Source organism: Zonotrichia albicollis, chromosome 1 (assembly GCF_047830755.1).
Source record: "Zonotrichia albicollis isolate bZonAlb1 chromosome 1, bZonAlb1.hap1, whole genome shotgun sequence".
Lineage (NCBI taxonomy): Eukaryota > Metazoa > Chordata > Aves > Passeriformes > Passerellidae > Zonotrichia > Zonotrichia albicollis.
Window position 1 is genome coordinate 144,610,451 of NC_133819.1, and position 23,939 is coordinate 144,634,389.

General features: G+C 44.5%; 1 long non-coding RNA gene across 1 annotated transcript in view; it reads left to right on the forward strand.

Annotated features, from left to right (window-relative positions):
• Positions 1 to 23,939, forward strand: part of LOC102075101 (uncharacterized) — a 124,386-nt gene that overhangs the window by 20,595 nt on the left and 79,852 nt on the right. Inside the window, exon 2 of the long non-coding RNA XR_270429.3 lies at positions 17,204 to 17,573. This is a non-coding gene — a long non-coding RNA (uncharacterized LOC102075101). The remainder of the gene's footprint in view (positions 1 to 17,203; positions 17,574 to 23,939) is intronic.

Sequence of the window (23,939 nt, forward strand, 5' to 3'; positions counted from 1 at the left end):
GAGCTCCTAGTGATGGATCTGAGTTCCACTTCCTTGGGTTTTGTACACCTTAAACTGCTCAGATAGAGTGACACTCTGCACTGTGTAGTTCCTACATTGTTTTGTTTGGTTTTTATTCCTCCTCTGTAAAGTTATATTTTGTTTCCCTAATTGTATTTGCAGCCTCTCTGCAGGAAAAGAGGAGGCAGCATTTGGAGGGCAGTGCATGATCAGGTGATGCAGATACCACTTTTGGGAGGTTATATTATCCACTCCCCTGTTGCTGGGTACCACCCTTCTGCTGTGCAGCCCAAAGCAGAAAAAAAAAATTCTTCAGCAGAAAAAAATCCCTTTTTTCTGTTTTTTCTTCCCCACTGCCTTCTTAGTACTCCTTCCAAATGGATTGCATTTCCTCAGCAGAACTACAGAGGTTGTGGCTGTGGGTGTATTCTGAACTTTATTTTAATTTATTTTTCATCATTTCACAGGCTCCTGGGACATCTTAAGTATGGGTCAAGCCAAGGCAAACATGAGATGCCTTGGTTGCTTGTCTGTAGAAAGGACCTGGTATGCTTTGGGTGTGAGGATAGGGAATTTTCAAGTCTCTGAATATGGATTATTTTTTTTCTTCTGTTGTGCTTATGAGTTTTGAGGTGGAAAGGAAGTCTTTGTATATTCAAATGAAATTCTTATTTTTTAAATACTACAGCATTTCTGTATATGCAAAGTCTTCACTGACTTGATATTTGATTCTTTATCTTTTTTAGCCACATTACATGTAGCGATGCAGATGTTGGAGTAAGTGCTTTTACACTGTTGTGCTGGTCTGGAATGCAGACAGACATTGTCCAAAGCAAATTCAGCACTTTAACCCAGGATCACACCCTCAGCCTGTCTGGTTGGTGCCTTGGGCTGCAGCCTCAGCACGCCTTGCCTGCTGTGACCTGTGATGCTGTGATGGCAGCAGCCCTTGCCTTGGGAGCAGGCAGGGAGGGTGATGATGTTTTAAGTAAATATCCATCCAGCTGAGCCTGGTCAGGGGTCTGAAATGGGAAGTGGATTCCCTTTGCAAACATCCCCATCCTTTATAGAAAATGTAAATGAAATGGGGATACTAATTAAATTTATGCCCTCCTGGCATGTCTAAGGGCAAAGACAGTGTGTTAAAGCAGGTGACACAATCCCAACAGCTTTGCTGGAGGAGGGAACACATCACTGCTGCTAGGCTTTGATAGAATGAGGGCAAACCTCTCTAAGATGCTGATGTTTCTGCTTTGTCTTATATTTGCATATTTCCTGTGCTTACACAGGGCTCCTTCCTTGCAATCAGTTATCCAAGCACTGAAGAGTCCTCAGCACTGCGGAGCTGTCACTGGCTGTAGCTTCTTGTCTTGAAGGCTGTGAGGGCCTCCTGGTAGATGAGGTTTTGTTGAAGGTGGAGCTCCACCTCCACCTGGGACAGCCCAGCCATGCACAGCAAGTCCTGTCTAAACTCAGACTCCAGAGTAAATGTGGGTGCTATCTGAATCTGGATTAAAAGCAGAACTCCTGGTTATTCCTGACCAGCTGCAGCTGAAGCATTAGGGGATGGTATCCTGTGCTTTATTGTAATGGGGTGGCTTGAGGTTTGTCTTCATCTGGTTGCCCCTGAGCTTCCTGCAGGCTGGAGCACCTGTGCTCAGATTTTCCCCTATGTCCTCAGTGCCAGTGAGACATTTCAGCTTAGGTGGAGGCAGCGCTGCAGCAGTGCCTGTGTACAGACACTGCTCACTTGGCTGAGAGTAGGAAGGCAAAACTGGGGTCCCAAATTTTCTGGGGAGCCTATGGGATCCCTCAGCAGATGTGGATGGAGAGACCCCCCCGCCTTGCAGGGAGCTGGGGGTGCCCTGGCTGATACAAAGCCACTGGTCTCATGAACACCCTTGCAGCTCCCAGTCAAGCCTTACGTTAGAAGGCACTGGAATACAAGAAATGAATCCATTTGTGTATCCTGGTAGCTGTATCAGAGCCACTGGGGTGTCCAGGAGGAAATGGTGTCACATGTTGGCAAGGCAGCAGCTGCATTTGCTGGCTTAGCTCAGATCTGGTCATTTAAAATCTGCAGCTGAAAGGCTGAACTATGAATCTTGGACTTGAAAGTAATTTTTATCTAAACACAGGGATTTGAAAGCTGGAAACCTATCAAAGGTACAGGTAAAGTATCTGAGTACCTTTGAAAACAAATGGCTTAGGAGAGCACTGTGTAGTAATCTCCAAAGACAGCCCAAACAACTGCTGGAAGTATTTAGGGAATAGGAAACTGGAGTGTCTGATATAGGAGAGGGACTTCAGAGCAGTGGGCTGGAGATGCACTGAGAGGTGGTAAGGACAACATCTCTCTATATACATTGAGGAGATACTGGATTTATTGCAGCATGCATCTGAAGGGCTTTCAGAAGTGGACAGGGGCAATGGAACCTTGCTTGTGGTGACCAAAATAAGAAAAATCAGTGGAAAGCTCTGGGAGTTCTTGTCCTTGGAGGAGTGGGGCTGCAATGCTGCATGAATCACGAAGGTCTCTTCCTTAGCCTCATGAGCAACCAAGGCATATAATCTCATTAGCAAATTTATCAAGCTGCATCTTAAGACTGATTGGGCTGCCTGCCCTGTGACTGCTGAAAGGCATCCACAGCTTGGAAGGGCCAGGGACCTTTGTGCTGCAGCCTGAAGTCATTCACAGCCAGCTGATGCTGATTAGTTCTTGTGTCAGTGCTGTCCTTAGCTCAAATCCCTGTTTCCATGATGCAGACAGCATAGCTCATACCTTTACAAACCCCCTGAGCTGCACATCTGACACAGGCAGCTCACTCACTCTGTCCTCTCCTCTGAGAAGGGTTTGTCATTCCCCTCCTGCTTCTCACAGCTGGCTCAGTTCAAACACATCCTGCTTGGACATGAGCTCCCAGGGGGGACGTGGCACCTCAGAGCCAAGGTCTCCTGCTGCTGCTGGGGCAGCCTGACATCTTTAGGTCTTCCAGAAATACTTTGTCCTCCAGCTGCCAGCAGAGCCTCATTGCCCTTGAAACCCTGTGTGCTGACGTACCTGTTCACCTGCACTCACCTGCAGAGAGAGGTAGAATTTCTAGTGAGACCAGCCTTAGCTAAAATCAGTCTTCACCCAGCTCTGGTACTAAGCCCCAAGCTTGGTGGCTGTGGGAAAGACAGTACTTAAAAGGACCAACACTGAAAACTGTTTAATTTTCATGATTTTGTCTTCTTTAGCAGGATTGTTCATCAATGTCATAGAATCTTGGAATGGTTTGGGTTGGAAGGGACCTGCAAAGGTCATCCTGTGAAGTCCATCCCCCTTGCTGTGGGCAGGGACATCTTCAACACTACTGAGTTGCTAAAAGCCCTATCCAACCTGGCATTGGATATTTCTGGGGATGGGGTATCCACAATTTCTCTGGGCAACCTTTTCTAGTGCTTCAGCACTTTCTGGGGAACCTGCTCCAGTGTTAAGCATCTTCATTCTAAGAAAACAACTTCTTTAATCTATATCAACCCTCTTTCAGGTTAAAACCATTGTCCCTATCACAACAGGCCCTGCAAAAAAGTTTGTCCCCAAAAGGAATCATAAGAGTTCTAAAAGCCCAATATATGTTATACAAAGTACATGTAATAAAATAGCTTATTTATTTATGGTTGCACTCTTGTCAGTAGTGACTAAGACAATGCAGTTGTAATTCTGTGATGGTTTTGTTCGTAATAGACTTTCTGCTCCTAAGCTGAAATTTTTACTTCAAATTTTCTGCAGATTTTGAGTGCTTCAGTTCTTTGTTTAAACTAGTTGTGTCTTCTTAAATAGGAGTCACAGGGGCTGGGGTGAAACACCAAACCTTTTAGGCAGTGTCATGGTTCACTTGGTTTTCCAGGGTGCTCCTCAGCACTGTGGGTTTATTGCAGCTTCAGCTCTAATGCACTCAAATCAGGAGTAGACCCTGCTGTGGAGGGTCAGAGAAGCTTTTTGCAGTGGTGCAGTTTGCCGTAGGCATTACTCTGCCATAGATAAGGGGTTTATCTGTCCAGTTGTGCTTTTGGTGGCTGTAGTTTGAGGCCCATCGCACTGGCTGGCCCTGAGGATTGAACTGTCAGTGCAGAGCAGATGCTGACAGGGGCCCTTGCTTTCCATGCTTCATTTCATCTGTGTGGAAGGAAAGGGGAAACAAAAAGGGAAAAGTCAGCAAAAACAAAAGCAAAAATTCTGCTGCAGCTGTTTGAAACAATGAATGAACTATGATGTGATGTTGTGGGTGTTTGTTTCATTTTTTCCCTCATTTCCTCACCCAACTTTTATTATCTCTCAATCTTGGAGATGGGAAGGTCCACTGTCATGACCTGGTGCCTTTGCCTGAATCCAGACATCCCATCCCCCATTAGCTGGAGTGGGGGGGGCAAACCCACAAGAATAGAGATATCTGAGATTTTAAAGAAATGTTTCTATATCTATCTGGAAGTAAGTGGCTGGTTTGAGCACTGGCCTCGTGGTACAGTGGACCTCTGGAGGCTGTAGCAGGTGATCTCCCAGTGATGCAAGCCCCGTGGTAGATGTTGTCATCTTTGTCAGCTGCTTGCCCTGCATCCTGGAGGCTGCTGTGCTTGCCATGGGTGGCAGAAGGGGAGCTGTGTCAGCTTCTCAGCTGCTACCAGTCAAAGCTGAGGAATTAGTTTAAACTGTTGATTTAATTAAGCTGGAGAACGCAGCAAATAGTTTGTGCATGCCAGTAATGGGTGCCAGCAGGAGTGTCCTCTCACTCCTGCCAACTCTGCTCTTCAGAACATCTGAGAACCGGATGCTGACTAAGGGTGGTGGTTGGGTTTGATCCCCTCTGGTGATTTTTGTGTCATCATGTTTAAAAAAACATCCCTTTCACTGGGAGGCTCATCACATGGTCTTTGAAGGGTTCACATTCTTCAGGGTATTTCTAGTGCCTTTTGATAGGCAGAGCTGTGATCCTTGGGTATTGTGCCCGATGTGCCTCAGGCCATCCTGATGAAGAGGACTACATTAGTGCAAAGGAACCACTTAAAACAGTGTACAATAAACTATCACAGGCTTCTGGGCTTCCTGCTTGAGGGCTCGGATTTAGAAGGCAGTTTCACAGAGGTCCCTTTCTTAGGGCATGTGGATAAGGAGGGTGGCAGGAAATGGTGACATTAAGGCATTTCAGGATCACAGACTCTCTCATCCCCCAGTACCCCACAAATGGGGCTGTTTGTAACCCTTCATTACGCTATGTTAGGGTTGGGAGAGAACAAACTCTTTTCATCCTTCCCAATCCGTGTGTGCCTTCAATGATTTTACACTGTTGTGAGTGTTCATGAGAAGGCAGGGAGATTGGATGACCTCATATCATCTTGGGTGCATTGATGCACATCTCTACAAATGGAACTGCTTCAGTTCAAAGAAAACCATCAATTTCCCTTGGTTTCAGGTCCTTACTAGTGGTGTTTCTGGTACTTGAACTGTATGGGGCAGCATGGGGCAGCTGTGCATGTTTCCAAATGTAGCTGAGTAGTTAGACCTCCTCAAATGAAGTGTTCTCAGAGTTGATGCAGATACTTAGCTTTTGCATGCAAGAAGCTGTTTGAATCCAACTTGAGTAGCCAGGTGGGCTGAGGTTGGCAGCTGAAAGAAAATGCAGCCTTGACAGGGTGAGTTCTTACAGACTTGCCCTGTATCAGTGAGAACAACAGCTACCAGTTAAATGGGCTTTGTTAACCCAAGGCCAGAACTTTGGTGTGGCTCTGGAAAGAGCAGGCTGGCTTTGGCAGGTTTGGATATCAACATGATGCATTTCCTGGTGGTGGATGGTGGGAAAGCCCACGTGTGCTGTGCAAAGAACACTCTTTCCTTGGAAAAGTATTTACTGAGATAGCGATGATGGACAAGTCTCCCATGGTAAACGTGACTTCACAGATTGTGCTTTCAGCCTCATGGAAAAAATAGAAAAGGTCTGGAGGTTTGAAGGTAATGTGTTCTAAAAATAAATATTAAGAATTATTGTTGATCTTGGGCCAGGTGGTTTCAAGATCAAAATCAAGGCCAAGGCATTTCAGGTTAGGTTTTCAGGTCATTCTTATTGGCTTTGTTAATTCATGCTGCTTATGAGGTAGGAAAAAATTGTAATATCTAGAAGAATCTTGACACTTTCTTCCTGAAAAAATGCTCATAAGGTGTTCTGACTTCTCTGCCAATACACCAGTCTGCTTTGATATACCAGTTTATTCATTGGAAAAAAATAGTTTTTGGTGCTTTTTGTGTAATCAAGAGTCATGTGACATTATTTTGGTGTGGTGACATATATATAATGACAGCATGTGGTTGCATTTAAAGGGTTGCAGGAGGACTTTAAAAGATAGAAAGCAAAACAAAGAAAGAAATTAGAAATCACCATTAATATGACCCCAGATAGGCAGACAAAAAACATAGCAAATAAATAGTTGGAATAATTTCTTCCTGGGTTTTCTGACACCTTAATGGCAAGCTCCAGCACTTCTGGTAGCTTGGAATTCCATCCTGCTGGATGGCAAAGCTGCAGTGAGCACATCAGTGGAGCCACCTTGGCCCTGGGGAGGATGTGGAAGAGACCAAAACCCCAGGTATGACCAGGCTGCACATCCTGATCCAGCACAGGAGGCAGTGAGAGCATTTTGATGGAACCAAGATCAGATTTGGCTCTAAACACTGTCTTGGTGGTGGCTTCTGGTGAGTGCTTCTCAGGCTGATGATTTCTGATGTTTCCTCTCTGAATTTCCCAGTATTTTGTTGCTGGCTCTCTGTAACGCTTTGCTCCTAGGCTGGAGAGCCAGGGAATTGGAGCTGAGAAAACCACTGGAGCTTTTTGAGGTGCTGATGCTGTACCCTGGTGCCCCTTTTTGGGAAGGGAACATCAGTCCCCTGCCTGAGGCAGCTGGGCTATTGCTTCCCACAGCATGGAGCCAGCCTCTGGAGGGGTGGATGGGGCTGAGCCCTTCAGGAGCCCCCAGGGATGGGGAGAAATTCTCTTTTCCTGGGAGAACCTGTTCTGATCCCCTATCACTGGGGTTGGCTTTGGGCATAGAGTCCCCCTCTCCTTGTCTTACTGTCCTAGGAGGGCATAACCCTGATGCTGGGAGCAGCTGGAGCCAGCAGCCATGGCAGGGCTTGTTTTCCCAAGATAATCCTATCGGGAACGGCTCAGCAGATGTAGGTGAAAGGTGATGCTGGCACTGCCCAGGCTGGCTGCCACTCTCCAGGCTGAGTCCTCAGCTTTTTATATCCCTGCTGCATCACAGTGCAGCTGCCACCCTCCTGCCTGTGCTGAGGATCAGTGGGCAGGGGATCTGAGCACCGTGCCAGCTGCAGGAGCAGTGCCACACGCCGCAGTGTTACCGCAGGTTTGCATCAGCCACAGACGTGTCTGACCTGATAGCCCGACTCCCAAACAACCAGTGCTGGGTCACAGGAGGGCAGGAGTGTCATCTGCTTGAGAGAAAAAAATAAATTAATTTAATCTCCTCTAACATTTTAATTATTGTTGCTGTTTTTTAGCCCTGAATCATGAAGTTTACTTGTCAGTATGTCACTTCCTATTATATTCTTGATGTGTTTCTTATGATACTTTTGATGTATTTCAGTGTCTTCTCCTTCCTCCTTTACTTCTTCTTTAACCTTGGAGCTTCTTTACCAACTGTATTGCACATTCTGGTTATCTGCTGTGAGTACCAGCTCTGCACTTGCCATCCTATGTAAATGGGAAAGGAGTCTGGAAGGGCCACTGATTTCTGCTGCAGCATCATCCCCTGGAGAATTGAATTCAGTCTAGGAAGCAGACTGGTGAAAAGGGTGTCTTAATGAGCAGTCTTCAGAAAGAAGTTATTTCAGGTATTTCAGCCAAATAGCCCTGAGGACTTAAAAACTGGGGCAAACAGTATCTTCACTTATGCAAAGATAGTGTCACTCTCAATGATCTCTCTCCATTCTTTGTGAGAAAACATGGACATGAAAACAGATCTTCTGTCTCTGGAGCAGATTATGCCCATGACAGAGAAGTCCTGACTCCCCAGGAGAGAGAGGCAGAAGTGGGACTGTTTGCTTCCATCAAGGATAAGTCAGATGCTTAAGGAAAGTTGGGCTTCTACCAGGCAGCTCTTGGGCAGGAGAGACAAAAGCTCAGGCCGCAGCTTCTCACATGGGTGCAGTGACAGGTGGATCTGCTCTTGGTGTTAAGGGTTTGCACAGACATCCCTGGCTTCACCTCTAGGTTTGATGGACTTTTTGGTGAGCCTTCCTTCTGCAGGAAGACTGTGTGGAGGCCTTGGCTGAGTCTTGGCAGTGGAGCCATGGAATTGGTGTACAGTCAGTGCTGCAGGACCAGTTGTACAGACTCCAGGTTTGCCCTCCCTATTTAGTGAGTTCAAGTTGATGTTTAAACAGCTTAATCGGACCCAAGGGTTTTTTAATTTTTTTTTGAGCAGTCAAAGAGCACTCCCCTGCATTGCTGCCTTTGGAAGGGTGGCAGTGCTGCCATCAGAGGGGCTGTGGCAGAGCAGAGAGGACAGAAGTGCCAAACTGTGGGGTGTGTGGATGGAGAACCCTGCACCCTCCGGGGCAGCATCATCCCTGCAAAAGAGAAGAGTCCTTTTGGGCTTAAAACATTGATGAATGTAAATGAGCCATCTGATGAAGATGCTCATTGAGGGGGTTACACTAGGTGACCTTTAAAGATCCCTTCCAACCCAAACCATTCATTGAACCTCTGATTCTCTGAAAGTTCTCCTGAGTCTCACAGGCTTTGTATGTAAATACACTATTTAACTGCATTCCCTATAGCAAATGGTATGTGGCAAGGAATTCCTTTGATGCCTTTAGATGCTAATGTGGTGATAAAACAATCCCTTCTTTTTCCCTTGTTTTTTCTCACAGCATGTAAGCTCTTCAGAAAATCATGTCATTAAGTATTTAAGAGCCTAGAAGTGATTAAAATAAAAATATTGTTAGCAATAAATAAGTGAGAAGAGGTGCAATATTTTGTCAGTCTTGAAAGAATAAAAATTTAGAAATATTCAGGATACAGGAAGGTAAGTTGAATTTGTGAGGACATTCAGGCATCAAAATGATGTGAATTATTTTATATAATGATATATAAATTATTTTATGTAATAAATTATAACCTCCATCCATGCAGCTGAGCGGGATGATGCCTTGTTTGTGCAGGGTTGGTGGGAGGCAGATCCAGGGTGAGGAGCAAACAGATGATTCCCTGCAGCTCTGTGCTTGTTTTGCAAACCTGGAGAGGGTTTTACCGGAGCCAGACTTTTCAGAGGTCTTGTTTTTTGTGTTTCTATTTTCTTCCTCTTGAGGTGGCTGCAGTAATATTCAGTAAGGATGGAGGTGAAAGCAGAGTGGTCGGAAAAGAGACTTACTAGGACTGAATTGTTTTTGTTTAGCAGAATTAAAACTAAATTAGTGCATGGTCAGGAGTCTCTGTGAGTATAAGACAGTGAGCAAAACATCTGTTCACAAACACGTGAGATGGGACAGGTAGAACTGGAGTGCAGCCCTGATTGGAATCCTTGCATCAGCAGAAAAAGGATTTACTCTTGGATATCAGCAAAAAAATGAGTCCTGGCCTGTAACTTAATAGTATAACTGTGTGATGCAATAAATAGAACCTTTCCATGCTGATTTAATTAAACCAGTGCAACATCTATGTTTAGATGAAGCCAAGTCCTACACTGTTACAAAATCTTTTCTAATAATAGTATTTTTTTCACCTCATGAAGGTCCTGATCCCTGAGCTGCACGTTAAAGCTGCCTGTGACAGCAGGGCAGGCATTTATTTGGATCTGACAAGTCAGAATGAGTCAAGGTCATTCCATGGGCTTTGTTATTATTTACTGAATATTGAACATGTGCCCTTAATAAGAAGGACCTTTCAAAAAAGTAACAGGAAAACAGAGCCCAATGTGGCAAAATGTTTCTGTGCTTGTATTCCCAGTGCTGTTTTGAAATCTTCACCTCAGTTGCCTTTGCAGAGCCTTGTGCCAAGCCTGGAGCACGTGGGGCTTCTCCTGGGCTCCACAGGGCTGCTTGGACCTCAGGCCAAGTGTGACAGTGCCCAGGGAAAGTCATTACCTCTGGGCTGCTGTCCTGGTCTTGCATGAGGAGGCAGCCACCAAGGATTCAGCTTTTAAAGGAGCCAGATATTAAGCTGGAAATGCGTCAGTCCTGCAAAGGGTGACTTAAGCTCATTAAAAAATGTCTTTTTCCTTCTTGGCCTCTACCCCCTCGCTGCTTCTCAGCAGCTTTGTGCTGATTTGCTTTGCCCACAGTAAATACTCCCAGCAAGAGCAGAGTGTGGTTTCCTTTGGGTTGAGGAGTTGAGCTCCAGAGGGATGCAGAGAAGGGTTCAGGAATGTCCTCTTTTGGCCAGCAAATCAATTTGGTGTTCGTGGGGCTGGCACTGTGTTGATCCAGTGCCACAGGGATAAAACTTCACCAGCACTGGAGCCATTGGCTCAGTTTCGGTCCCACCAGTGCCTTCAGAGGACCAAGCCCATCATCCCAGCTCTGCCTTTTTGGAGCTGAAGCAGGGGCAGCATGGATGGCATAAGGACAATGATGGCATAAATGGGGACAATTGTGAATCCATTTTAACAGAGGGACTTCAGGAGGCTGCACTGGTGGGGGAGTTGGTGAAAGCAAATGTCAACTGCGACCAACATGCCTGGATATGGTTGGTTTCATCTTTGAAAAGTAAGGGGCTGGTGTCTTCTGTTCTGTGTTTTTTTGATTTTTTTTTTTTTTAATAGCATCCAATTAATCCCTCTGTTAGCCACTTTTATAATTTTAGCACAACTCCTTTGCTCCTGGAGTGATGTAGTCTTGTGAGAATTTCAGCATTTATTTGACTACAAAGCATGTTGTTAGCCTGCATGGTAACAGCCTAGATCCTGAAGGCTTAAAGAATAGGTCTAAGATAAAGAACTGAAAATGTAATGAGCAGGAGGATTATTTTTGCAGCTGGCATAGTGATTTTTCTTTCCTTTCATTGTAAGCTGGTAACTAATGCTGTGCACTGAAAATCATAAACAAAAGGTAGCAAAAAGAGTTTGCAGGGTTCAGACTGAGCCCTGCTCTGGGAAGCCAGGATGGTTCATGGTGACCAAGCCAGGTGTGGGAGCTGTGGGTCATTTTGGCCAAGGCACAAAGCGAGTTTGCAGTGAATTTTCTCCCAGTTTTCTCTGAACTGCAGCAGTGCCCAGCAAGGGAACCTGGTACTGGGTTCTGTGTTGATATGCAGTGGAGCAGCTCTGGAGATGGAGCAGCAGCTCCATGTCATGCCAGAGCACCTTGGTGCTGGACATGGGATGGTGGGAGAGCCACTGGGGGCAGAGCTGCTGCGTGCCTGCATTAGGGGCCAGGGAAAAGAAAGAGGCTCTTGCTTGAGCTGCTGGCAGCATGGGAGGTGGAATGCTGCTCCCGTGGGTGTGAACAGTAGGATGGAAGGGCTCTTCCTTCACCCCGGTGTGCTAGTGATACAGTGAATATAATTGAGAGACTGTTTTAAAAATGCAAACAAACAAAAAGAGTGCAAAAATCCATTCCCTCATGCATTTGAAGGGTTACAGCTTATCTCTGCAAGATTAGCATTGCAACCAGCATTTCTAAAAAACACCCTTTAAGCCAGAATTCAGAATCTCCTGTGAGAGCAGGAGGCATGAAGTGCTGTGCTGAAGTTCTGTCCCTTGCATTCCTGCATCCACTTCAGTGGATCTGTGGGTCTGATTTTCCCCTGATGTACATCTCGTGCCATAAGTGTTCAGCAGCTGACGTCAGACTGGTCTTTTTTGCATGCCTGTTACTGAGTATCCCACACTCTTGGATCGGTGAGTGGTCAGGTGGATGTTCCTCCTACCCAAGGAGCCTGATTGCATCTCAGAAGGAGTGTGGTCATTGGCTTGAGCTGCAAGTGGTTACAGGCTGAAATGGTCTTTCTTTGTGGATTTTGTTTCTCAGTGACCTTTCAGTTTTTCTGGGTGAGGCAATCCAGTATCTCTTAAAAATCACACTCTTCAGCTCATTGTTAAACATCTTTTTTCAAGAGAAGGATGTGTGGAATGCTGTGTTCCGTATTAGAGGTGATTTTGATAGCATGAAATAGAATTTTTTTGGTACTATCACCCCAGTTGGGAAACATTCATGTCTTGAATGCTATAAAAAGGCAAGTTAATATTTTTCTTACAGTTTGTTCCTTTAGTCTTTTTATGTAACAGTCTACCATTTATCAGGAGAATATCTCCCCCCACTTCTCCTTAGGGAAGGTTTTCAAGATTTTTTCTCTTACTGTATCTGTGTCAGTTGGTGCAGATTGAGAATAAGGTTATGAAATTTTGCTTTGAAAATGGTCCAAGGTGATGTGAGGTGCTTAAAATGTCAGATTGTGTGACATTTGCTTAAGATTTTCCTTTTTGTCTTCAAAAATGGTTAAAAGAAGGGGATTAATTGTAAAGTATCTCATCAGTGCTTCAAATTGTAGCACCCCAGTTTGTGATCCATCCTCATGTGGAGTCACTTTGTGAAGTCAGAAGAGCATAGTCATGACCTGCATTTTGTGTGAGAGCTACAGCTGTAAGTATACAGCCTGTTGGTCACTTGGCTGTTGGTTCAGGTTGGTGGGCAGACCCATCCCAAGTGTGGGTGAGGAGTCCTGGGTCCATAAGAAGGACACAAATTTGTGTGATGATTCCTTCAATGGAATAGCTAGACTTACACTTTAAAATTAGACTTTATTGGGAAACTATTACAGAGTTCTTGGAAACATTTTTGTTTTGCACTTCATGCCTTACCAAACAATGCTCCTTTGCTTGTCTTTTTTCAACCCTCCCTTTTTTTATTGGAGTTTCCAGAAAGGAATTGATTTTTAGGATGAAAAATCGTAGGGTGAGGCAAGATGAGTGGTTCTTGCCTCCACCTTGTTTTCCTCAAATACTCAGGCTTTGGACATGGACTTGTCTTTGCCTGGTCACAGACTGGTGGAGCGTCTGCAGCGCCCTCTCCTCATTAATCATGTCCCAGCCATAGCTACTTTTTCTTCATCTGGGAGCAAAAGCCCCATCTCCAGGGACTGCCTGAGATGTTCACCAAGCTTGTGAAGCCCTCAAAAGCAGCCAGGTTACTCCAAAAACTTGGTGTTGCTGAGTGAGGAGAAAAAGCCACAGCAGCCTTTACAGTTTTTTTCCTTTGTGTTTCTTTGGGAAATAATTGGTTTTGTTTATTTATCTTTTATATGGGCTTAAATATTATGGGCTCATGATATAAGAGATTGTTAACTGGTGTCCTGCCATAATTCCATAAAGCGAACAAGTTCATGTTTCCTCACTTATGCAAAACACAAGTCCTATTGACCCAGAATCCATGATTTTGCCACTCTCGCTTCTATGTCAGATTCAGTCTATAGCTGCTCTGAAATTTCATGGCTAAGAACAGGAAGCCAAGGAGAGGTTTTGAAGGTGGCTTGAGCTGATTCATCAGCTGGATGTTATTGCAGAGGACAGTGTGGGCTTGATCCTCTTCTTCCTCCAGTGGTGGTGCTGAGCCTTCTCACTATATCAGGAGAAATGCAATCCCTTGTGGTAGCTGAGAGCAAACTGCTGCCCTTCAGGAAATGCACCTGCAGTCATTTGCTAGAGAATTTGTAAAAAAACAGGTTGAATTGTTTTCTTTTTTTCCCTTTCTATTCTCTGTTGGATAACATTGACCTTGATAAGCCATCTCAGCATCTGGAGACGTTCTTCTGCATGGAGACGTAACAAAGCCATTTTGGTATGCTCACCTTGTGTTTAGTGATTTTGGTGTTGGCAAACTGAGCACATACTGCTCACAGTGCCTGGTGGCAGGAGCAGCAGACATGAATACCCCAGTTTCATTCTTGCCCACCATAAAGTCACTGCTGGAACTTACTGCAGTGATCCTGAGGTTTAACAGGTCCCTTACTGCATTTAACTCACATGGCTGGGTTGTAATGAACATGTTGGAGTGTAAAAAACCCAGCCTTTTCCTTCAAATAAAACACAGGCACAGAAAACATCCCTTGTTTTTTGAAATGAGCCATTGCACTTGGGACTCTTTAACATTCAAAATTTAACAGGTAGGACTGCTCTCTTCCTCACATATTTTTCAGCTAATGAGGAACAAGTCTTTTCACTCTTTTTGTGTGTTTATTAATCATTTGGGGTGTCTCTATTGCAGGGCACACTTTGCTCATTGCTGGTTCCCTACAGCTCATGTTGACAGCTCTTGCTGCCCTTGGAGAGGAGCCGTGGCTCAGGGTGCTGCTCTTGTTTTGAGGGTGATGCTTTGTTTGCTCAGAGCTGCCACGTGCCCAGCCCGTGGTGTTTCTGTGTGTGAGTGATTCAACCCTTGTTGTGCACAAGTAATGGAGTACCTCTTGTCAAGGGATGGAGAAGATGAATGTGTTTTTCAAGTGCTGGCCCATGACTTGAAAAACCTGGATGTGTTTCAGAGCTCTGCTGCCAACCTACTGCATGACCTTCAGTGAGCTGTTAAGGGCAAGCCCTCTCCTGTTGGGGTTGGAGAGCGCTCATGGACAGTCTGCAGGGAAGACCCTCCTCCAGTCTGAGGGGGAAGCAGCAGTGGAGTAAGCTGGAGTGATGTTCTTTCCAGCAGGCAGTGTGGTCAGTATTAAAAATCTGGCACATTTTGAGGGTAGAGTCCAGAGAACTGGAAAGTTGTCTTTTCAGGCATGTGCTGGGCACAAGGGTTTGAACTTCATCTGCCTCTCAAACAGGGTAGTAATGAGACAGTGTCTTCTCCTTACATCAGGGGGTGAAGTTCCTCCATACCACAAAGGAAGATGCTTAAAATGAGCATTAATCATCTGCAGTTGGTTTATCTGTTACAGTCTGACTAGAAAAGCCCATATGTTTATGTAAAAACACAACTTGTGCAAGGTGCTGGTCACTGAGCTCTTGCATAGCCCGTGAGTCCTGCTGCCATCCAGCTGGCCTTGAAGGCAGATGATGGGAGTGCTGTGAGAGGTGTGGTATATGCAAGATGGGGGGAGATATAAAAAGTAGAAAACAAAACAAAAAAAAATTACATTTTCGCTTGTTGGACTGCGGGGCTCGTCTCCCAGGAGAGCTGAGCAAAGTACATATTGACACATCCTTGTTGGAGCCTGGAGAACGAGTCCTGCTGGTGCATCAGGCACAGCACAGCAAGGTTGGTGGGACAAGCCTCATTTCTCTGGAAGCAGAGATTCATCTCAGTTTGCATGCTCATATTTTACAGGTAATTGGTTTATGGAGAAAACAGTTAGCTTGAGGATTTTGGGCAGGTGTTCTTGCTGTAGAGAAATAGGTTTTACAGGCATTTTCCATGTCATGAAGTTATCAAGAGTAGCTGAGATTGGCTGTGTAATTAGTGTGATGGGAGTTATTTTGGGAGATACAAATCCTTTTCCAAAGTGTTTTCATCAGCTCAGGGACTTGGGTAAGACCTTCCTCAGCTTCATTTCCTTTAACTGGGGGGAAGTTAGGGAATATTTCATTTCCTAACCCTCCCTATCACTGGGAAAACACTAGAAGCAAGGACAAGGCAATTCAGATTTCTTTTTCCACAAATTAGCAGACTTCAAGTCTGCAGACTTCCAGTTGCCTTGTACCAACCTGATTGCTGGGTTTTGTAACAACAAAACACGTTGGAGGCACACCAGATTTTTGTGGGTTATGGTGTTGTCCCCACAAACCAGCTTAGCCTGGGTTGTACTAAGGTAATGGTGCATCTTTGCTGCAAAGAAGGCAATTTTTATTATTTTCCCAAGGGAAGAAGTAGTTTTGGTTCAAAGTAGATTTTGTATGTGAGGTGACTTAAACATGATCAAAGTCAGTGGAATTTTATTTCAAATAAACATGTGATTCTCCTAATCAACCCTTTAAAGAGAACATCTGGGGAAAAAATGTCAGGGTTTTGTACATTTAATTATTCACTTGATTTTTCCCTTTTAAATATCTGATGACGTTTCCGCTGTTTGAGGGTAGATAGGACTTTATTGACACAATTAGCAAAACAAATGATTATCACACCTTTTCCTTAGCCCTGTCCTATTTGATCTATTTGCTTGTGCTTTCATTACTCCTGTGCTTGGTTACATTACACACAATGTTATCACCTTCCTGTGCTTCTGTAGCTAAAACAAAGTAAAAAAACCTTTTTTGGCTCTCAGCTGCTCTCTGCTGTTTTCTTTTTACAGATGAACTAGAAAGCAATGTCAGGCAAAGAGTTATTTGAGTTTCCTTTCAGCACTTGTTGGGCATTATATCCGGGCCTGGCGCTTGCCTGTGTTTATGCGACAGCTTTCATATTTTAAAATAACAAACAAAAATCCCAGCAACTCTACTCCCAGCACAATTAGTGCGATCAGATTAAAAGAAATGAAAAAACAAACAACCAAAACCCCCCAGATCACGATGGGTTCATATATGTCAAATACGAGAATTTTTATGACTAATTCCTCTGGTATTTTGAGCCACTTTGCTGGGATGTGTTTATTTTCTCTGAAAGCAGAGGTGGGAAGTGTGGCTCTGTCTGGTCGGAGGTCACATTGGGCTGTTGTGCTGAAGGGCAGAGTGTTTCTGCTCTGTCACTGGTGGATTGTGCCACACTTTGCTGTGGGTTGCTGAAGGTGTGATTCTCCTGATGGTGGAGAGACATTTTCCACTGAGGTCAGGAAGGCAGATGGTGCTGCTGGCCTGCTGCCCTACAGCCCTTTCCATCCTTCTCTTCCCTGGTAGTGAAAATACCTCATTAGGTTTAGGAAGTGTGGCAAAAAGAGAGGGAAGGAAAACTCTGCTCTTTCACCTGACAAAAGAAAAAGAATAGTTTTGAAAAGATGTGTTGGCTAGGTGAGAACTACTTTCAGTTGTTGACTTCTCCTCCTCCTCCTCCTTTCACATCCCCTAGAACCCATGAGGCAGCTGGAGGTGGTGATCCATGCTGTGTCTGTGGTCACTATTACACTAATTTAAATAAATCATACAAATAAAAAAAAAAAAAGAAGCAAACCCTAAAACCTTCCTTCTGTGCAAAAATAAATCAAGAGATTGGAGTGGGAATAAACTTTGTGCAATGTGGTAAGAGCTGTAATGTAAATGGCCTGTCCCTTTCTTCTCTCTGAAGGTCCCAAGCCCATGTGTCCCACTTGTCTGGAAGAACATTTGGAGTCTGGCAGCCTGGTCCTTTTCATAGCTCCAGAGGATTTTTAGGAGCATAGGGAGCATGGGATGCATGGACCTGAGGACCCACAAAACCTTCTGGAGAATCTTCGCTGTGGATAAAAGCATCTGGAAGTTTCTACCATCTTTTTACCCTGATTTTTCCTGGGTCACCCTGTGTCATTTGTGGCCCTGAGGATTATAGCACACAGTCACTTACTGGAATACCTCCCCATGCATCTTCTTGAAATGGAGCCACTGCTTTACCCAGCTGGCAGATATTTTCTCCTCTCCCAGAGCTTTTCCAGTGCAGCAGCAGCAGTCCTGTCCAGCAGGTATGTAAATGGTTTTCTCATTGACTGCCCAGTTTGCTTTCTTGATCTTCAGTTCAGTCTTTTTTTTTTCCCCTACTAGCTTCTGCTAAAGGTAAGACCTACCAAGGCCCTGGTGCCATATTCTAAGGGTGACTTTTCTTTGTTGGGGCAGACCCAGTTTGAGATGTAGGTTCTCATGGATCAGTAGTGTCAGCTGCTGAAGGTTCTGATGACCAACCACAGCCTCATACATGAGGGAAAGGATGGATGTGATGGATGGATCTCTTCATTCCTCCACCTGGGTCCTCCAGGACCCTTGGGCAGCTGTGTTTGTAACCTGCAGCTGCCATCAGCCATGTGTGCATCAGCTTATCAGGCTTCATGGTCTCCTTTCAAAAAAGATGACACAAGTGGTTTTTCTCTTCTTGGTTCAAGAGAATTTCTGCTGAAGAAAGTAAGGTTGAGGATGACTTATCCCATAAAAAATGAGATGCTTTTAGCTCTAAAATTAAACTATTCCTATTCCATATAGACGTGTATAACTCAACAGCACTAGTGTTAACAACCAAATTTGCATTGTATGAGTCATTTACAATGAATCAGATGTTTTTGTGAAGGTGAAATTTTTTTGCCCATTCTTTCTAGCAGAGAATTATTGTTTTGGTTTCTGTGGGTATCATTTTGCTGTGAAAATCATTCTCTTTGGCACTTGTGCTGTTTTGGTCAAATGCTCAGGTGTGCTGGTGTGTTGAACAGATCTCTTCTTCTTACAGGGTAGATAAAAAATTTGCTTTTTGTCTCTAAATTTTATTTTCACCATACAAAGAGGAGGTGCTGAAGGAAAAGGGCTAAAAATGCTTTGATGTACATTTATTCTGCATTCCCCTCAGCATTTGTGAGGCATTAAAAGTTTAATCTTGCATTGTAAGCAAAATTTTGCATCAAAGGAAGGAAATGAGAGGGGTAGGGTGGATAGATCATGTTCAGTGGGAAACATAATCAGTTGCCTCACTCTTCAGTTTGACTGTGACTCGTAGGCCGGATGGAGATGGTAGACAGAGATTGGGGATAAAGATGTTCTTTGCTTTATCAATGAGCAAAGTCAAGTGCTTGCTGTGCTTGTAAGAGAGGCTGGAGCTAACAGCAGGGATTTGGAGGTGGAAACAGCATCCTGCCAGGCTGGTGGGGATGGTCCATGCTCATCCCTGCAGTGTGGTCATGTGCCAGGGCAGAGCCTTCTCCAGCAGCACTGCCTGGAGCTCAGCCCAGCAGGGCAGACCCTTCTGTGTGCTTGCATGGACTCTGCTCTGCTGCAGAGACATCCCCTGGAACCAGCTCTTCATTTGCACATGGTTTTCCTTCCTTAACCTGAGTTAACAGCTTTCCCCATCACTGAAGTCCCTAGTGTTTCATTAACTAGCTCCTAACAACTTCTAAAGCACCTGAGAAAAACAGATGACTTGCAGTTGTTCTTTTTATCTACAATTAAAGCAAGCACCATTGATAATTTAATTTTTTTTTTGTGGTCAGCTGATTGACAAAGACATTTCAAACCAAATCTCCTCTTGTTGCTGTAAGATGTGAAAGGGTCTTTTGTCAGCAGCATATTGCAGTGGAATGAGCTTTATCTTTTTTAAGTAACTGGGAGCAAATGGGGTATCAGTTGCTCTGCTCTGGTGCTGCCAGGCCCTTTGGTGCTTCTGGACACTGAACAAAACCTGCCTGTGACCTGGATAACCCAGAGCAGCCCCAGGGTGCTTGACCTTTCATTGTAGGGTCAGCACTGACAGCGAGCAGGGAGAAAAGCCATGGTGGATGTACCCTGAATTTTGTGTTCTGCATGGCCCCTTGCAGGGTGACTCCCCAGTTACACTCAGTCAGGCACCTGGCACATCTGGGCTACCTGGGATGGCCCAGGAATCAGAGCTTGGCCAGGAATGATGTTTCAGTAGTAAATGTGCGCTGTCCTTTACAGGGAGGAAAAATCATCTCAGGTTTTCTTCCGAGCAGGTCTCGCCCTGCACAGATGTGGGGCAGCTTCAGAGGGTAAGCAGTTTAAGGCTTTGCTGTTGGTCAGCTTGAGCATCCAGGCAGGGGGCTGCTGGCTGCATCCCTAGGTGCTAATTAAAAGATGAACTACATTAGCATTCAAGATATTTGCTGGTAAAGTAGCAAAGATTTGCTTTGAGTCAGGTTGTGGATCCTTGGATCAAAATGTCCTTTAGGGGGTTGGTCTGTACACAGATGCATGTTATTAATAATAATTTAGAAAATACAGAAAGCTTCTATTTGGCTGCCTGAGAGGGTTATGTATGTGGGTATGTGTTTCAAAAGCACACAACTGATTATAAAAATCATTGATGGTCTAAGTCAGTATTAAGGATGGTTGGATGACAGTGAAAAGCAGCCCTGGCACATTGCAGGGATGTTCTTGTCATGACTAACCCCTCTCACTCTCACCCCTGTGGAATTTTTCAGTGCCCAGCACAGACCAGCACTGAAATTGCAGGTTTGCAGAAGTTTTTAAATCTCTCCCCAGCTGGCAGCAAATTAAGGAATTGCAAGTATTTATTGGTTTAAGGATAAAATATAACCTCAAAAGCTATAAAAAATTTTGACAATGAGGCTTTTTTAAGGGAGTCTTACTTTATGGTTTTCTGAGTCAAATGTGTCAAAGCCTGACAGAGGAAGAGGTTTTAATCTACAGGTGCTGTCTCTTGCTTGATGGTTTCCTGCTTCTAAAATTACTTCCAGGTTTTTTGGAATTGGGTCTGAAACTAGTTTCAGTTTTCAGTTTGTGGGCAACCTTGCTTACCACTTCAGCAGGCTGGATTTGTGAGGGGTGGGGGCAGCAAATGCTAGTGCTTTTAAACATTCTTATTTTGGCTGCCAAAAGTCCATTTGCCGCTTTTAAAATATTTACAGCTGAATCTTTGGATTCACATCTTCTTTTGCTCAAGGAAAGTGCTGAAGCTGGCAATGCTGAAATGTTGCTTTGATCTTTCTTCCCCTGTCCTGCATGGGGAGTTTGGAGGAGAGCGTGCCCAGGGTGAAGGATGTTGATTCACCTGTGTCATCCTGCACAGGCTGACTTTGCTCATCGTGCAGCAGTGAAAGTCAACACGAGCAAAGCAAATTAAAGGTGTATGTCAGTCCTTAGTTTATGCTAAAAAGATCAACCACTTTTCAAGTGTGCATTTTCTCTCCTTAAGGGCTGTCCCTCCTTTGGGGCACCTATTAATGAATGCCATTTGTGCCCAAACTTTGTGCTCTTACAGCAGGGCAGGTAATTGGGGATACATTAGGCCATATTTCTGTTTATTCATATAAGTAAATAAATATTCATTATTTTTAAAGATCTGGAATAATCCTCCTAGTATGACTTTAATGATCCTCTATTGATGACTTTAAGACCTTTCTTGGAATGTTGTATTAACCAAAGCATCCCAATCATTACTTTCAGAATAAAAATATTTCTCTATGTGTGATCTTTGCTTTTCCACAAGCACCTGCATCTGCCGGTACTGACTTACTGTGCACAGTAAACACTGAGCTGTCTCTTGACTTACTGTGCTCTTCAGGTTGCAAAGAAGCAGTGACCTAACACAAAACATATTGTTAATGCCAGCAAGAAAGCAAGAGGTGTCTGCTTGTCTTCTGAATCCTTTGTGTTGCTTTGAGGGGCTCTGTGCAGAACTGGAGGTGCTGACAGGCTGTTTTCTGGTGCTCCCAGCTGCTGGGCAGTGTTATGAGGATTAGCATTGAGGAACTCTGAGCAAAATTTGTCTCATGCCACGAAAATGTAAAGCCTCCAAAGCTGGCTGGCATCCCAGGGCTGTGAGAGGCCCTTGGAGGGGCTCTTGGTGAACGTGGCAGGATTTGCACTGTTCCCTCTGTGAATGGGACATGATCTGAAGAGTTTCTGATTAAGCTTTAATAATTTCCAAGCTGGTTTGGTTGCTTACATAGGGCAGCAGACAAAAACTGCTGACCAGGAATGGCTGCTATGGGACCAGTCTGCCATCATAGGAGGGCTTCTACCTAATCTTCCTGTCCTGCAGTGTGGTGCCCAGTTCAGAAACACAAAATATCATTTTGGGCAATATTTTATTCTCAGGGTGTTTTCTGAGCTGAGATCAATCCCAGCCTCCTACCCTGGCAGTGTTTTGGGTATCCTGTGATTTTGCTGGCTCTACTTTTGCAGGGTACCATCAATAGGCTGCCTCCTCTTTATTTTTGCAGTGTCAAAATCAGGAGGTCAGATTAGAGACCTGGGGCTTCAGCAGCAGAAACAGGGCCTGAGTGTGTGCAAAAAACCAAAGTCCCTATATTTATAACTATTATTGTAGACAGCTTGAGGGATGAGGCACAGCTGCATTGCAGCCGTGGTGCCTCTGGAAGGTGGATCTCTTACTATCCTGATTAGAAGTGTATCCTCAGGTCAGGTTCAGCAGCCCAGTTTGCCTGGCTGGGGGCATTCCCTGGGGAGCTGAGTGATCTGGACACCCCACACTGCCCTGGCTTGGCCCCCTCCACAGCTTGGATATGCCCTCCTGCCACTGGCAGCATTCTTGTGGCGCATAGATGTGGGATTGCCATCATCCTCCTCACTGGCACTATCTCTTGGCTTTCATTAAGCTTTTTGCACAAAGCAGCTCTTTGTGGTGGCCCCTGTGCAGTTTTATCCAGGGCTCCATTTGCATCACCATCAGGTGGTTTTCATTTGACCTTTGCCTTGCTTAAAAATTAAGTACCAAGGTACTAGGGAGAGAAGTAATTTCCCAGATAAGCACTTTTCCCCTGCTCTTCTGTAGTTCATGGGGGAGCTGGCTTACCCTGCCTGTGGATGACTAAGGAGGAAATTCTTTTTTGGTTAGGATAATGCTGACAGTTCACTGGAATTTTTTTATCATGGGTTTATCATTTCCTCCCTACGAATTCTTATGTTCAGGGCAGGAAGAAAAATTAGTGGTGACCACAAGTTATGGAATTTGCCTTCTGTGGAAAAGATGCTGAACAGGTAAATCGTGCTGTCAGGTTTGCCATGGTTTACATGGAGGATTTGCTTCATATCCAGTTATATAAACAGGCTGGTGAGAGTCATGAATATTCTAGCACCTATCATCTTTCAGATGTGTTTTTTTAATGTTAGAGTTAATTAATGCTCGTATCTGTTGAATATAGGTGAGTGTAAGCCTGCTCATCTTTCAGGTGGGGAGGAGGCTTGCATTTATCACTTGTCTCTCTGAGATGGCAAGGTCAAAGTCGAGTTTATGTGTAAGGGGCTTCTGGGTCACCTTGTTAATCTCTCTACCTCCCTTTTTTTTGTAGAGAGATCTGGATGTGTGTCTCTAGAGAAGGCAGATGGAGTTTGGCCAGAGAGACTCTGCCTTTTGGTTAAACATGTGTGTGTTCTTGCAGTGTTTGCTTCCCAGTGATTGCACTGTTGATCTTTCTGCAAAGGCTTGACACTGCTGCTGAAAAGCTTTGACACTGCAAAGCATTGTTTACTTATGAAAGTGTTATTATGTTTTGAATATCTATTATTCATCTCTTGTGCTAAAAGTGACATTATGTCATAAAATTGCTCTTAGATTTCAGAGCTTTGAGGAAAAGCTGTTTTTTTGTCCCAGACTCTCAGTGACAGTACTGGAAAGTGCCTTACCCTTTGTATCTCTGTAGACCCCTTTTATGAATTGTGAGTGACAGCAGGAAAAGTATAAAAGAGTGCAGAGGAGCTGGTTTTGATGTTTATAAAGGGCTTTGATAAAAGATGCAGCACACAGACTTGATGTTATTTCCTATTTTTAACTTCTTAGGAGCATAAACTGCTCAGATCCAATATTTATGTAAAAAGGGAAAGAGGGGGGCTGTATTTCTTCTTCATTTTCTCCTTTATTTTTCTTTTTTAGGGCCAGGTAAATTAAAATAGGAAAGTGTCTCTCTTCTATGCCCTAGTAAAATATTCTTCCATGAAGCATCAGTAAAGCCAACTCCATGGTGCTGAATGTGTGGATGGTGCTGGAGGAAACCAGCTGCAGTTTTGAAGGCTCCTTGTTTGCAGGCTTGTGCCTTCAACCCCCCAGCCATGGCTGGCTCCAGTGGACCCAGCAGCCATGGTGATGTGTGTGGTGATTCCTCAGTAATGGGGAATGAGAGTCAGAGAAATCAAACATGGAAAAACTGGGGCAGTTCCTCCCCTTTCTCTAAAAGTCAGTTCACAGTAGAGGCATCTCTCTAATAAGTAGATTTGCTTGCCCTACAGAGATGCAAGGCTGTGCTGGCTGGGTAATTGCAGTTTTACTGATGAGAATGCTTGTCATTATTTCCAGCTTTCTTGTTGCAGTCTCCTCTTTGGTCTTGTCTGCCAGTATGGCTGGCTTGTGG